The following is a 14,570-nucleotide window of genomic DNA, read 5'->3' as shown; positions in this document are numbered from 1 at the left end:
CACGAGCGCCAAAACCGGTTTGGCTCGGTGGATAGAGTGTCAGCCTATGGACTGAAGGGCCCCGGGTTCGATTCCAGTCAAAGGGCATGTACCTGGGTTGCGGGCACATCCCCAGTAGGAGATGTGCAGGAGGCAGCTGATCGATGTTTCTCTCTCATCGATATTTCTAACTCTCTATCTCTCTCCCTTCCTCTCTGTAAAAAAATCAATAAAATATATTTTTAAAAAAAATAGAAACAAACCCATAGATACAGGTAACAGACTGCCAGTTTTCAGAGTGGGTGGGGTTAGGGGGCTGGCTGAAAAAGGTGAAGTGATTAAGGGAAAAAAAATTTCATGGACACAGAAAACAGTATGGTGATTACCAGAAAGAAAGAGGGGTAGGGGAGGTAGGAGAGGGTAAAGGGGGGATAAATGGTGTTGGAAGGCAGCTTAACTTGGGGTGGTGAACACACAATACAATATACAGATGATGTATGATAGAACTGTACACCTGAACCCTATAATTTTATTAACTAATGTCACCCCAATAAATTCCATATAAATAAATAAATAGATGACAAGAGGAAGTGCGTGGCACATCACCATCCCTCCACCATGGAGCCCCTCCCAGGCAGGAAGAGGCAGAAACGGTATAGCATAGAGACATTATGGAGGACTCGTCTTTGAATAAGGTTCTACTAATGTGTAAATAACCTGTTTTCTCTAACCATGTCTTTAGCAGACTAAGTGGTTAATTGTTATTGATCAGTTCTGCCCACTGTTCCAATATCAGTCATTATTGAAAATAATCTCAGTATCCTTCATTAAGCATGCATCTGTTTCCATGGGGATGCATTTTAAACACGGACAGCTACTTATTGGTTTCACCGGTTGTGCTGGCACTGAGGGCTGTGGTTGCCCAATCTGTCATAGTTAATCAACTCTCATCTCTTAACACTGGCTGCAGTTATCAATGAGGTAAGGATTAATATTCTGGGCGAAGCAGATGATAAATCATTTGTATATAATTAGTGTACAGCAAGGTTACAGCTGACATGAATTTTTATCTTAATTATGAGAGAAATTTGTTCCATTAATTTAATTTAGTTTGCATGAGTGGCTAGACACCTAACAAAGTTAATCTTACACCTGTCATTACAACATTAAGGAGAGCCTCACGTTGAGGCGGTAGTCTCGGGTCCTCCCACTATGAGGACAATCTATTTTCACATCCACGTGAAAATACATGATCGCAGACAGAAAATGTAAAGTCGTCTCTTTATAAAGTTGCCCCCCGGGGATTTACGGGAGAATATTGAAGTGACTCAACTGACGCTGTTTCACTTTGGATACTTTGGTCCCCGTTCAAAACAACCTTTCTCCTGCCTTGTACACCAGGTGGGAGACACTAGACACCAGGAGAGATTTGCTCTGGTTTCAATGTGTATACGTTAGCTTCAGAGCTTTTGGCCAAAAACAGCCTTGCCTCATGACAAGCTATTGCATTTTTATCAAATGCATTGAATTAAGAAATGTGTGCTGTTCGGGCTGTCTATTCTAAGTGCTTCGCGTTTATGTTATAATTGAATAGAATAATTCACATAACTCGATCTACTATACAAGTGGTAATTATGCAGGCATCCCAAAGGCTACAGAATACTGCACAAAACCAAACCCTGTACTCATTATCCCAGTAATTACTAAGTCTGATCAATCATACTTGATTGATAGATTAGGTGGGGCTGTTTATGCAGCAGAATGTGACGCTCTTTCTTTTCCTAGTGATTAGCTACACATTTAAGGGGGAAAAAACAAAACAAAACACAAAACCAAAAACCCTTGCTAACCTGACTTGTTTAAAAGTATCTCCTTATAGACCTACCTTTGTGATAAGTATTTCCCCCTGGATGTCTGATCTGGGGCAGGGGAAATCTTTAAAGGAAAAGGGCGGGAAGTCACAAGTCACAATACAAAATCCTTGTATCCAGTATGTCCGAGGAACCATTCCAGTGACGTTGAAACAGAACTAAAGATGAGATCAGGGACGAGCCCATTTTTGACACTGCATATTTGTAATGTAAGTTCCCGTGTCCCGAGGAGGAGGCCTTTGCATTTGGGAAAGCCCAAATCAGCCTGGGCCCGGGACGCTAATTGCACAGTAACTCAGATTAATGTGTTGTAATATTAGTCCACAATTATCACTTGGTGATAGGGTCAAGAAGTGTATAGTTGGTTATTCACAAGAAATGACTGATTTAAAAACAAAGAGCTCTAATGGAATTCAATAGTGCTTTTCAGTCATTCTGCTTGGCATCTCTATTACCTGAGATGATTCACAGTCCATTATGGGAGCTTCCATGCTAATAGAATGTCTATCTTCTGTAATACAGACACATCAGAGCACTAACTGGGAATCTGTCACAATGAATTTCATCTAGATTTCACTTCATCTCTTCATGGACTGTAAAATTTGCTCTTGTACAATGCCTAAATTTACTGTGGGTAATTGAGAGAGATCTATAGATGCAGTAGCACTCAGTAAAAAGCAGTTTTCCAAAGATCTATTGTAAATTGTGCGGCTTTGCCTCAGCTGGGGAAAGATTATGGTGAGCTGAATCCTGCCTTTACTAATGAGATGTTTTGGTGAGTTTAAAGGGGGAGGGGGTTGCTTCAGGGGATTCTGCCACGTGGATAAAGGAAAACAAGGAAGGCACCTATCTTTCATTCCCAGCAAAGCTTTGCAAAAGGGACAGAAATAAGTTTGGACACAGGCTTCATTACCTTCCACGGGAAGTATAAATCAGGGCCACGAGAACCATAATATTTTCCAAATCTGCTTGCATTTCCTTGGCAGAGAAAGAATGTCTCGTGCACGATCCAGCCTTCCAGGAGCTTACATTTGCCTCCTCGTGCAGCTGCAGTTAGAACAAATTCCATCTCTCATTTGCTAAGCCTTCTGTTTCACAGATTGTTAATCCTACCTAAAATGTTTGGTATTAAGCTATCTGCATGAATTGTTGATAAAGAATTAAGATAACATTTGAGCTATTAAATATAATGTGTGCTCATATTTTTTCAATGGATACTTGGGTTACTGCTCATAAAGTATACACTCTAATCCTTCCTCCACCCCTTCACACCATTTCCCTTTCTTTATTTTACTTAACCCCATCAAAAGCTAAACAGAATCACTTTGTGCCCTTAACAATCATAAGGTTTAATATTTGTTAGCCAATTAGAATTGTGATATATTCTATAGCTTTTTTCCTAAGCCAGGAACTGAATAATAGCATCATGCTTCACTGGCAGTGAAGTGAGCTGAGCCTTTACATTAGGAGAGAATCAGAATGGTATGACTGCAGTTCATTACCGAAATAGGTAACTGATGAACTGAAAAGACAAAGGGCATTGTTAAATGAAATGTCATTATTAGAGGTGCTCATGTTTAACAAATGTACTGTAAGTTAATTCAGTAGTGTTTTCTATAAAGTTCTTCCCTGAATGTTCCCTGCTCATTTTTACTGTCTCTGCATACCTAACATCTGCTTTAAAATGTTGTAGAGGAAGCCATGTCAACTCCCGATCACGGGAGTAATTAAGCCTCGGCCAGAAGCATCTTCTCTGGCATCTCTTTCACTGCAGACCCTGACCAGATGCAACTGTGTGTCTGCTCCGAGATTTACATGGATGTAAATAATACCAGGAAAACAAACCCACAATCATTTTGCAGAAGACTTGAGAAAAATGTTTTCAGCTTAAGGAGAAAAAAAAAAGCAATGAAACCCCTTTGGCATCTGTGCAAAACTGTTTGCTTGGCTCTGGAGGTGATAAAAATAATTTATGAAGCTCTGCATTTTCAGCAAGAGGAAATGACCTCAGCTTTTGGCAGTCGGATGCAGTGGGTGAAGCCTCTCTCTACTACTTTATGGATTTCCTTGAGCTGCATATTCTGTGACCTGTGTTTCAGATTTATTGGCAGATACATAAGCCACATTAAGTAATATAAAATGCAGTGAATGCATCAAACAACTCAGCAGGGACCGCTTGACAGCGGGCGGGAGGCCGCCTTTTGGAAGAAGTCACTCGGAATTGGATACCTGTTTATGCATTTGTTTAACTGGGCTCTGAATTTTTGTTTTAGATAAAGACATTATTTCAAAACAAAGAGTCTGCAGCTGAACACATAATACATTGGGTGGCAGGAAGAGGGTGTGTGGCCAACTTTAAAATCTAATCAAACCCTCAGGATTTTGAGTGTGAACACTCTGCTCCAGTTTGGGGAGGGAGGAGGGAGGAGGGGGGAGAGGGGACACATGACTTTCAGTAGGAGAAAGGGGGCCTCAGTATATTGTGCCCGTTTGTGAGCAAGACAATAGAGTATCATTTGATGAGGGAGATGCAGACTGACCAATGATGTCTTTTGGTAAGTACTTACTGCCCTGGGAGGAAATGTGTATTAAATGAGGCCATGCACTCCGCACCTGAAGTGGAGCTGGGAGAATTTCTCTATAAAACCTGGACCTCCATCCCTGAGGCCCTAAAAGGCAGGGGCCCAATGTGCCACAGTGAAAGAGACCGTGTGGCCGTCGGGAGGCCCGGTTTCTAGCTGGGCCATCTGTGTTGTCCTGAGCAGCTCACACCCTCTCTCTGGAGCTGACAAGGGGACTCCTGGCATCCCTTTCAGCACAAAAAAAAAATGCCTGGATTCTTTAAACAATGAGGTCCAAATGATTGATGTCAGAGAAATGAGATGACAGGAGGCAGGGGGACACCTTGACCAGCAGTGAATTACTTGGGAAGATTCAGTCCCTGGCATAAGCCCAAGCAGAAAAATGATGGACATGTGATTTCATAGAGAACTTTTAATTCACCTTCTTATGACTGTTACACTTTACCATTAGAATATAAGTGGTGCAGACACTATGGAAAAAACGAACAGAGGTGCCTCAGAAAATAAAAATAGAACTACCATATAATCCAGAAATTCTGGGTGTCTATCTGAATAAAATAAAAGCACTAACTTGAAAAGACACTGGCACCCATGTTCATTACAACATTATACAATAGCCAAGATATGAAAACAACCTAAGTGGCCCTTAATGGATAAATGCATAAAGAACGCACAGACACATAATGGACTACTACTTAGATATAAAACAATAATAATAATTTCACTTACATGTGGAATCTAAAAAACAAAACAGACAAATAAAACTAAACAAAACCTGATTCATAGGTACAGAGAACAGATTGGTGGTTGCCGGGCAGGTGGGGAAGGGGGAAGTAAGATGGGATACAAAATTCAATATAGAAAATAAAGTCATGGGGATATAATGTGCAATAACTGTACATTAACTTTGTATGGTGACAGATGATAATTAGACGTATTGTGGTGATCATTCTGTAATGTATACATATATAAAGTCACTATGTTGTACATCTGAAGCTAATGTAATATTACATGTCAATTATACTTCAATAATAAAATAAAATAAAATAAAATAAAGATAGCCTTGTAAGACTCAAAAAACCTTGGAGGTGAATTGCATCTAACAGGATCTCTCCATTTTCCAAAAGTAGACTGCTGTTTGTTTGGACCACTTAATACTAACCATGTGCACATGGAGGCAGAGCGGTTAAAGGCTCAGGTTCTAGAGTCCGGATGGCCAGAAGCTAAGTCCTAGTTCTACCACTCTTAGCTGTGTGACCTTGACCTTTGGCTAGTCTCCTAACCTCTCTGAGCCCCACTTTCCTCGCTTGTATAAGGAGGATAATAAGACTGTTTATTTAGTGGGTTGTTATGATGATACAATGAGATCCAGCATTTAGCACAAAGCCTGACACAGAGTAAAATTCTCAGTCTATCCTAGGTATTATTATTATTACTATTTTTCATGCCTTTTCTTAACAAGGGAACACATCATTGAAGGTCGAGTCACCGCAGCACATGCCATTTGTGTTCACTACAGTGTTGGGCTCACATCTTTTCAGAAAATAAGACCTGATGGATAAAGCCCTGTGAAGGCGGAGAAAGGAGAATGTAGCATAATAGTACTAGAATAAAAATACCTGCTCCTTCTGCCCGGAGAGCAGTTCTAATAATGGCCACCTTCAAACACCCACCTCATGTCAGATACTTTACATGAGTTATTTCCAATCACTACTCTGCAAGATCTGTGTTATTATCTCTGTTTCACAAAAACAAAAATTGAAGTTCAGGGAACTAAGGTATATTCACAAGGAACACATCATTGAAGAAAACAAATGAGATTCAGATCCAGGTCCGTCCAATGTCCATATCTGTCATTCAGCCCTTCGGCCCACAAAAATAGTGTACAATCAGACATACCATAGAGCTATCTCCTCAACCTCTGAACATACCATAGAGCTATCTCCTGTGAGGGTGGGAAGAAATTAGAGAGGAGGTAACCACAGGAGCCTTCAATGCTGAGTCACAGAGCAAAACAGTGGCAAAAACCCAGTCAGTCTTCAAACATACACAGTATAAAAAGAAACGAAGATCATAGTCATTTTTGGGCTCATGCCATACAATCACCACCACCAGGGTTCTCTTTGAACAATAACAGTGGCTTTCAGACAAAAGGTGCTAAATAATTAAAACATTGAATATGGATACTAAGTAACAATAATATGATGCTGTGTTACCTGGAGATAGCAGTCATACCTTATCTTACGAAGCTCTTCTACCTCCCCGAATGCCCATCAGCATTAAGTTCAAGGTAATAAAACGGGGGAATTCACATTGACTAAGTTGGGACATGGCCTGAGAAGAAGGATTAGGAGAGGCAGCCAAGACCAGCCATTAAATCCCTACTGGACGTTCCAGTACAGGTTGTGGCTGGGACAGGAGCCAGTGGAAAAACACGTGGACATGTTGGAAGCCATCTTGTTTAGAAGAACATGGTATTATGAATGTCTTTGTCTGATTGAAAATATACGGTCTCTCTAAGCAACCCTTTCCAGATCTGAATGTTGTCTGCCCTTCCGAAATAATTCATCCTCAACTTGAGTTATTCTCATTCTTTACTCAAGTGCTGGGTAGAAATGCTTGTGATGATAAAACAGAGAGCACAGGAATACATTTGCTTTGGGCACATGCTCTTAAAATGCTTCACAGCAATGCAGCCTAGAGGTCTGCCAGCAAATTTAATGAGAGAGTTGAGGCAAGCGCTACCTCTAATAATTCAGTACTAAAATTAGACATTCAACTGAAAAATTCAGGTAACCCAAACAAAAACAACGGAGACTTTGTTTATTTAAATTATGAGGTTAATTGAGTCAATTCTCCAATTCCCCTCACTCAGGTAGACTTGGCTTGAGTGCATCAGTATCCATGGTGACTCATCTAATAAGTAAACTGCATTAGCTCTGCTACTAGCACAGAGGGAAGAAAAAGGTCTTGAAATCTATCCTTCATGGCTTCCTTCCAGAGCAAGGGATTTCATTATATCCTGAAGACATGAGGCAGTTCAAAAAGATTTGAAATATGGAATGAGAAGGAGGAGGAGGAGAAGTTTGGGCTTATACACTTGCTTTTTTAGTTTTGTTTTTATATATGAGAATCAGACACGAGAAACTGAGACTCGAGGGGGAGGCTTTATTCCTCTGGTCTAGGATTTTGTTTGGGTTTGTTCTATGGTTGAGAGCATTCCAAAGAGTCTCCCCACATGAGGAAGTGTTCATGTTTACCCGTATGTCCATAATTTCAACTAAGTAAGCCGAGAGATCTTTTAAAAATACACATATATGACTTAATATTTCATGGCTGGAACGCAAGTGGATGGAACAAATGCATAAATGGTACCTGTTTAATAAATTCAGACAATGTGGAATGATAATAGAAATCTTCCTAAAAGAGGCGCCACAACGTCCTTGCAACAGCAGAACAGTAACTTGCTTTGCATTTGCATCCATTCACTTTTGAAAACCATTTTATGATTACAAGCATGTAAGCTATTCTAATTATTACTGTAAATAATTAATCATTCCTTTTGCAATCACTTATTAATTAGCTGTCATAACACTGTTGTGAGTTAGGTGGAAGGCAGAGATTCAATATTCCGTTATTACCACCTAATTAAAATATTCATTGTTTTCCATATGTTGTTTATAGCTTTGCTTCCTCACACTTGATCACGGAATTCTCTAACAAGGAACAGTGTTGTCCATTTGCTTAGCGACATCGCCATCTGTTGTTAGGAAGTGGAAAAAAACCTTTTCTGGGTTCTTTATTCACAGGAACAATAGCTTAATCCATACTGCTCAGCTTTTATTTGAATTTGGAAAAGTTTGATCCACAAATTTCTCTCCCTAAAATCTTTTTATTGACTTTACTTGTCCTGTCTAAACTCTTCTGATGATTAATTTCATTGATATCATCTAGTGGTCAATTAAGTGAGTCCATGAACAAATTACAGTGAAATATTCATATTAAACCTCCATAGGAAAATACAAGATAGGAAACTAGCTAACTAATTTGGTTTACAATAAGTCATAATTGAGGGAAATTTAAGTTTGATCACCAGGTCACCTATTGATTTACTTTATATTAACTCATCTTTATGATAAAAGCTCATGTTTGTTGAGTGATTGCTGAGTGCCAAGCACTGTTCATCCTTGAGACCATCCAATGATGCAGGCCATTTTTGTGCCCATTTACAACTAAGAAAACCATAGCCCTTAGAGGTAAAGTAATTTGCTGATGCAAACTTGTCTACTTAATATACAGGGTCTAGTGCAAAATGGAAATATAGGGTCTCCTGTTCCAAAGGCAAAAAAAAAAAAAGTGCCATTAAAGGTACTACATCTGTCTCTGAACTTATGATTTTCTTATTTCTTATTTAATATCTGTTTAAGCAAAAAATAATTATTTTAAGTTACTAGTATGACATTTACCATTCATTTTTATATTGTACGATGTCAGTTTTAAATGCAAATATAAGAGCATTTAATTCTTATACAAAAGAGCCAAAATTACACAGTTTGTTCTTTTGCAGCTTATAGAAATGTATTTTGCTCTTACCAGAACAGTGGAAATGCTGCACAAAACTAGCTCAATTGTTTTTATTTCACTTGATATATGCACATTCTAGCAACACTCTCTACCTTTGACTTGCTGATGAGTCAAGAACTGAAAGGAAAAGGAATTATAAAATTCTTTTCTTCTATGTCATTGTTTGCAGTGTAAGGGGTTGGCTAATACGGAGAAATGATATGAGAGAGGACTTTGTGGAGTTCCCTGTCCTTTGTGTTTCTTATGCCCCTGATGCATAAGAAGTATGCCCCTGCCTTCTTTCTGCATTTAAAAGAAATCCTGGTTCAAATGGAAAGTCAATCACAGACATAACATGCTTACCTTGTATGCACTTTGAGTCTCACTGACTCCCATGTGTCGTGGGCTCACCAGAACTCTGTGCTCAGGAGGCATTGCGAACGCTAAGGGAATGAGGTGACAGGCACAGTGGGCACCCATACTGAGCTCATCTTCTCTATTCACATGGTCTAACATCTTGTCAGACTGCACTTATAAAACATAAATTCAAAGATAAAACCATTAAGAATTTCAAGACGGAGACAGCATAGCATTCAGTCACGTGTGCAGCTCTCTGTGCACGGGACCCCTCGAGACTGCACAGGCCACACACCATGAAGCAGTTCCGAGAAGGACATGCACTGAACACAGGCGATCTGAATCCAGAGCTCATGTGCTTAAACAGCAGGTTCTCCTGACCCTCTGTGCCCAGAGACACTGCCAAAGGTTCTACTTTATCTGTCCATTATCTACAGAATTAAAATAAAGACCGTGGCAGACAGAAGGCCTTATGAGTCCCACCTCCTCTTTTTGCAGGCAAGGGAGAAGCAGCCTAAAGAGCCAGGATAAAAGCCCTGGTGCCCTGGGTCTGCACCTCCTCAATCAAACTGTTAACAGGAACGCAGCATTCCTTCCCTTCACCACCCCTTCCCAGCCCACCGAGCCTGTAGCTGCTCACTCTTCCTTTCCTGTGCCATAGCAATCCTGCTCACTCCCTGTGGTGCAGGTGAGGTGGACTCCCACCCTCCCTATCAGGGGCCACAGAGGGCCTTAGGCAGGCTCTGCTAGGACCTTACCTCAGTTGTGGGGACTTCACCTCCTCCTCTGGAATCTTGAGGCACTGGGGAGCGTGAAATCATTGGAGCATCCCATGGCCAACTTGTTACCATGTAGAGAGGGATTGCCTGAGAACAAGGTCAATGTGGAGGGAAGTAGAGTTGAGAGATGTAGAGAGAACCCCTAAGAAAATACAGCTTTTCGGCACCTTGGTTGAATCCTCAGTTACACAAATGAGCTGATTATTCCTCCTTTTAATCTTAATCAAACTTAAATCAGGGTTTAGTTACTTGCAACAAGTGAGCCTGACCTAACACCAATGAAGATAGAGATTTTTGAACCGTCGTAGAAACATGGTCATTGAAGCCATAGTGAGAGTGTTGTGAAGAGAGGTCCAAAAGGTGGGGATTGAAGAGTACTGACCTGGCAGTTAGGAAGTCAGTGGAGGCTCAAAGCAGGAGTTTCTTGGGTGACGTTTCAGGTCTTGATCCTAATAAAAAGAATTAACACCAACAACAATAACACAAAAAAAGTCCATTTTTCAACACAAAGTATGGTTCCTTCTCTTTGCCAGTCTCCTTACAAGGCCCAAGGACATTCCAGTCAATAACACAGACATATTCTCTGCAGCTTCACTGAAGTTTACCATATAGTATAGACAGGAAGAGAGGAAAACATATTCAGAATAAATAAATTGTAGTGCATTCATACAGTGAAATGCTACAACAATCAAAATAAAATACTGCTACATACAGTAATCTGGGTCATTCCCATAGTCAAAATGAAGAAGCATCTATAAGGCCAAAAACAAGAAAACTAGCTTCTGGTGTCCAGCTGGCATGGATCAGTGGTTGAGCATCGACCTATGAACCAGGAGGTCATGTTTTGATTCCTGGCCAGGGCACATGCCCACTTCTTGGCTCAGTCCCCAGTGTGGGTTGTGCAGGAGGCAGCCGGTCAATGATTCTCTCTCATCATTGATGATTCTATCTCTCTCTCTCTCCCTCTCCTTTCCTCTCTGATATCAATAAAAAATACATATATTTTTTTAAAAACATAACTTTTAGCTTATGATGATAAAAGTTAGAAAAGAGAATCATTTACATGGGAAGGGTCACAGCTTTCTAAGATGTTGGAAACATTCTAGAGCTTGATCTGGGTAGTGGTTCCTTGGATTTACATACATGTAAACATTCTTCAGGATCAGGTACTCTACTGGGTGTATTCTATATCCCAATAAATGTTAACACATATCCCCACATATAATTAATCATTTGTAATAAATGCTACCAAGGGAAACTACAGTGTTCCACAAGAGGACCTGATCCGATCTGTGAACTACAGGACATCCCCAAAAATGTCAGAAGTGGCAAAGAAGGGGTCACAGAGAAGAGCCTGTAGGAGGTGCTGAGGTGAGAAAAGCTTGATCACTGGAATATCTGAAAGAATGTTAAAAGGTTGGGTCACAAAAAGCAACAGAGGGAGCAGTGTGAGATAAGCATGAGGAGGTGGGCTTGGGCTGGGACCTACAGGGCGGCCTTCAAGAAGGAGACACATTATACATTACTTAGAAAAGAGTGGCTGTCCAGCTTTTCTGCTGGATGAGTTGACAGCAGAGGGGTCTCTCTGTAGCGATATTTTATTTCCCAATTTGCATTAGGGATCCTCACTTTTCTTGCCCATTCTGCCCCAAACAGCATGGCTACTGTGTCAATTTCTAACATCACACAGGATCATGCGTGTACTCCTCCCCCAGATATAACCCAGGGGATGGACTATGTCTAAGTATAAAGATCAAGACACTTTTGCATAACCAGCCAGCATAGTCATCTAGTCATCTGTTCAGACAGGCTTCCTCGGGAACAACAGTACTTCACAAGGTATCAAATGGTATTTATAATCAAATACCTTGGTGAAATACTTAGTCAAAGTTAGAGTTTTTCTACTGCAGGACTTCTCAAGGTTTTTCTTATGTTAATGTGCATTATAGTTTTCAAAGAGGTAGAAACAATATGCAGCATTTAATTGATATTTTTAGAACATTTCACCTCAAAGCAGCAAAATATACATTATTTTCAATCACACATGAAACATTTTCCAGGAGAAGCCTCATGTTAGGCCACAAAACAAGACTCAATAAATTTAAGAAGGTTGAAATTATATCAAGCATCTTCTTTGATCACAATGGTATGAAACTAGAAATCAACTTCAAGAAAAAAAGCTGAAAAACAGACAAACACGTGGAGGTTATTTAAGATGCTATTATACAATAAATGGGTTAACAATGAGATTAAGGAAGAAATAAAAAGATAGCTGCAGACAAATGAAAATGGAAACCTACTACCCAAAATCTATGGGACACAGCCAAAGCAGTTCTAAAAGAGAAATTCATAGCAATACAGGCCTACCTCAAGAAAAAGAAATTTCAAATAAATAACCTAACCTTACACCTAAAGGAACTAGTAAAAGAAAAACAAAGCACTAAATGAGTACAAGGAAGGAAATAATAAAGATCAGAGTGGAAATAAAGAAAATAAAGTCTAAAAAAAATACAAAAAAATCAATAAAACCAAGAGTTGGTTCTTTGAAAAGATAAACAAAATTGATAAAACTTAAACCTCAAGATAAACCTTAAACCTCAAGAGAGAGAGGATCCAAATAAATAAAATATAAAGTGAGAGTGGAGGAGTGACAACTGATACCACAGAAACACAAAGAATCATAAGAAAATAGTACAAACAATTAGATAAATTCCTGGAAGTATACAGCTGTCAAAACTAAATCAAGAAGAAACAGAAAACCTGAACAGACTAATAACTACTAATGAAATTGAGACAGTAATAAAAAAAAAAAAAAAACACCCAACTCTCAACAAACAACAGTCCTGGACCAGATGGTTTCACAGATGATTTTTACCAAATATTCAAAGAATTAACACCTATCCTTCTCAAACTATCCCGAAGAAATTCAAGAAAAGGAAAGGCTCCTAAGCTCATTTTATAAGGCCAGCTTACCCTGATGACAAAACTAGACAACATGAGGGATAAAAATCATATGATAATATAAATAGGTGCAGAGAAAGCAGTTGACAAAATCTAACATTTATTTATGACGCAAACATTCAGCAAAGTGGGAATAGAGGGAATATACCTTGACATAATAAAGACCATATATGACAAACCCACAGATAAAAGTGTTTTCCTTAAGATCAAGAACAAGACAAGGATGTCTACTTTCACCACTTTTATTCAACATAGTATTGGAAGTCCTAGCCACAGCAATCAGAAAAAGACATAAAAGGAATCCAATTTGGAAAGGAACATATAAAACTGTCATTATTTGCAGATGACATGATACTGTGTGTAGAGAACCCTAAAGATTCCACCAAAAAACTACTAAAACTAATGAATTCAGTAAAGTAACAGGATATAAAATAAATATTTAGAAATCCATTGATTTTTATACACCAATAAAAAAATCAGAAGAGAAATTTTTAAAATCCCATTTATATGTGATTTAAAACATTAAAAATAGTGATAAATTTAACCAAGGAGGTAAACATAAGAAATTGAAGAAAGTGATTAAAAAAAACACAAATAAATGGAAGTATATATTGTGCTCATGGAAAGGAAGAATTAACATCGTTAAAATGTCCATACTGCCCAAAGCAATCTATAGAGTCAATGCAATTCCTGTCAAAATACCAATGGTATATTTCACAAAACTAGAAAAGATAATCCAAAAATTTATATAGAACCACGCAAAAAAAACAAATACCTAAAGCAATCTGGAGAAGAACAAAGTTAGAGGTATCATACTACCTGACATCAAATTATACTACAAGGCTATAGTTAATCAAAATAGCATAAAAACAGATACATAGAGTAATGAAACAGAATAGAGAGCCCAGAAATAAATCCACACCTATATGATCAATTAATCTATGACAAAGGAGGCAAGAATATCCAATGGGGTAAAGACAGTTTCTTCAATAAATGGTGTTGGTGTTGAGAAAACTGGACAGATACATACAAAAAAATAAAAATAGACCATTTTGTTTATCATATAGAAGAATAAACTCCAAATGGATTATAGATTTAAATTTAAGACCAAAACCATAAAATTCCCTAAAGAAAACATAGATAGTAAACTCTTTGACATCACTTTTAGTAATACTTTTGGGAGTACGTCTCCTTGGGCAAAGGAAAAAAGAAAAAAGAAATACCGTATTTGCCGGCGTATAAGACGATTTTTTGGCCCTGAAAAATATGCCTCCAAGTGGGGGGTCGTCTTATACGCCAGGTACACTTCAGATAGACTGCCCATAGTGCTTGCCCCGTGCCATAGTGGCCTCCCGATGCCCGCCCACTTCATTCCACATACCATTCAGGCATCAGCAGCGCTGCTGGGTGTATGCTCGGCTGTTATGCGATTTTGCTGTTATGCGATTTTACCACACTCGCAAAATCGCACACAGCCC

This window comes from Myotis davidii, unplaced genomic scaffold (assembly GCF_000327345.1).
Source record: "Myotis davidii unplaced genomic scaffold, ASM32734v1 scaffold3, whole genome shotgun sequence".
In the NCBI taxonomy this organism is placed as follows: Eukaryota; Metazoa; Chordata; class Mammalia; order Chiroptera; family Vespertilionidae; genus Myotis; species Myotis davidii.
This window is presented reverse-complemented; position numbering follows the sequence as displayed.